The following is a 3,152-nucleotide window of genomic DNA, read 5'->3' on the forward strand; positions in this document are numbered from 1 at the left end:
CGGCTGGGCCTCGGCCCAGTCGGGCGGCGCGCAGTTTTTATTTTTAAATACGTTCCGTGGAAAAATTGGTAGAAAAATAAATAAAAGTCCAAAAAAGATAGAATAAATTTTCCCCGTCTAGTTAGAAAATCTAGAATAAGGTGAACATTTTTGACACAAAAATAATTTTTTGAAAATATGCGATATTTTTAATGCAATTAAAATTGCAAATAAAATCCAAATAAATTCCAATAAATGATTTTAACACTTTTCCTCCAATATTTCAATTGTTTTGGAGAAGTCATATTTTCTCCTCTCATTTATTTTAAAATGAAATATTTTTCGGAGAGAAAATAATTAAAACCAAAATCCTCGTTTTATTATTTGATGGAAATCAAATATGAAAATTCGAGAAAATCCCCAACTCTCTCCGAGGGTCCTTGAGTTGCTTAGGATTTATCGAGGATTTGTCAAAATGCAATAAAATATTATATGCAAAGATGATATATGTATAACATACCAAATTGAAAATTTGGGATGTTACATTGCTGGATCAAGGCGTGGGAGACGTCACCGGGCTGCACGTGTGTTGAACGCGGAGGCGCCGTGGTTCGGCGCTTAGATCGGAATCAACCGCGATCTGAATCGCTACGAGTACGACTCCTTCATCCGCGTTCTTGCAACGCTTCCGCATCGCGATCTACAATGGTATGTAGATGCACTCCCCTTCCCCTCGTTGCTAGATTACTCCATAGATTGATCTTGGTGATGCGTAGAAAATTTTGAATTTCTGCTACGTTCCCTAACAGAGGCATCATCAGCTAGGTCTATGCGTAGTTTCTATGCACGAGTAGAACACAAAGTAGTTTTGGGCGTCGATTTTGTCAATTTACTTGCCGTTACTAGTCTTATCTTGATTCGGCGGCATCGTGGGATGAAGCGGCCCGGACCGACCTTACACATACACTTACGTGAGACAGGTTCCACCGACTGACATGCACTAGTTGGATAAGGTGGCTAGCGGGTGTCTGTCTCTCCCACTTTAGTCGGATTGGATTCGATGAAAAGGGTCCTTATGAAGGGTAAATAGAAATTGGCATATCACATTGTGGCTTTTGCGTAGGTAAGAAACGTTCTTGCTAGAATCCCATAGCAGCCACGTAAAACATGCAACAACAATTAGAGGACGTCTAACTTTTTTTTGCAGGGTATGCTATGTGATGTGATATGGCCAAAAGGATGTGGTGAATGATATATGTGATGTATGAGATTGATCATGTTCTTGTAATAGGAATCACGACTTGCATGTCGATGAGTATGACAACCGGCAGGAGCCATAGGAGTTGTCTTAATTTATTGTATGACCTGCGTGTCAATGAAAATGCCATGTAATTACTTTACTTTATTGCTAACCGTTAGCCATAGTAGTAGAAGTAATAGTTGGCGAGACAACTTCATGAAGACACGATGATGGAGATCATGGTGTCATGACGGTGACAAAGGTGATCATGCCGCGCCTCGAAGATGGAGATCAAAAGGCGCAAGATGATATTGGCCATATCATGTCACTTTATGATTTGCATGTGATGTTTGTCATGTTTACATCTTATTTGCTTAGAACGACGGTAGCATAAATAAGATGATCCCTCACTAAAATTTCAAGAGACGTGGTCCCCCTAACTGTGCACCGTTGCGAAGGTTCGTTGTTTCGAAGCACCACGTGATGATCGGGTGTGATAGATTCTAACGGTCGAATACAACGGGTGTTGACGAGCCTAGCATGTACAGACATGGCCTCGGAACACATGCGAAACACTTAGGTTGACTTGACGAGCCTAGCATGTACAGACATGGCCTTGGAACACAAGAGACTGAAAGGTCGAACATGAGTCGTATAGCAGATACGATCAACATGGAGATGTTCACCGATGATGACTAGTCCGTCTCACGTGATGATCGGACACGGCCTAGTTTGACTCGGATCATGTATCACTTAGATGACTAGAGGGATGTCTATCTGAGTGGGAGTTCATTCAATAATCAGATGAACTTAATTATCATGAACATAGTCTAAAGGTCTTTTAAAATTATGTCATAGCTTACGCTTTAGTTCTACTGTTTAAGATATGTTCCTAGAGAAAATTTAGTTGAAAGTAGATACTAGCAATTATGCGGACTAGGTCCGTGAACTGAGGATTGTCCTCATTGCTGCACAGAAGGCTTATGTCCTTAATGCACCGCTCGGTGTGCTAAACCTCAGCGTTGTCTGTAGATGTTGCGAAACATCTGGCATACACGTTTTGATGACTACGTGATAGTTCAGTGCGTAATGCTAACGGTTTGGAATTGTGGCACCAAAGACGTTTTGAAACGTCACAGAACATATTAGATGTTCCGAAGACTGAAATTGGGATTTCAGACTAGTGCCCACGTCAAGAGGTATGAGACCCCTGACAAGTTTCTTAAGCCTGCAAACTAAGGGAGAAAAGCTCAATCATTGAGCATGTGCTCAGATTGTCTGAGTACCACAATCACTTGAATCGAGTGGGAGTTAATCTTCCAGATGAGATAGTGATGGTTCTCCATAGTCACTGCCACCAAGCTATTAGAGCTTCGTGATGAACTATAACATATTAGGGATAGATATGATGATCCTTGAGCAACTCGCGATGTTTGACACCGCGAAAGTAGAAATCAAGAAGGAGCATCAATTGTTGATGGTTAGTAAAACCACTAGTTTCTAGAAGGGCAAGGGCAAAAGGGATACTTCATGAAACAGCAAATCATTTGCTTCTCTAGTGAAGAATCCCAAGGTTGAACCCAAACCCGAGACTAAGTGCTTCTGTAATGAGGGGAACGGTCACTGAAGCAGAACTACCCTAGATACTTGGTAGATGAGAAGGCAGGCAAGGTCGACAGAAGTATATTGGATATACATTATATGAATGTGTACTTTACTAGTACTCCTAGCAGCACCAACGTATTAGATACCGGTTTGGTTGCTAAGTGTTAGTAACTAGAAATAAAAGCTGCGGAATAAACGGAGACTAGCTAAAGGTGAGATGACGATATGTGTTGGAAGTGTTTCCAAGGTTGATGTGATCAAGCATCGCATGCTCCCTCTACCATCGAGATTGGTGTTAAACCTAAATAATTGTTATTTGGTGTTTGCG

The sequence above is a fragment of the Triticum aestivum genome, chromosome 1D, assembly GCF_018294505.1.
Source record: "Triticum aestivum cultivar Chinese Spring chromosome 1D, IWGSC CS RefSeq v2.1, whole genome shotgun sequence".
NCBI lineage: Eukaryota > Viridiplantae > Streptophyta > Magnoliopsida > Poales > Poaceae > Triticum > Triticum aestivum.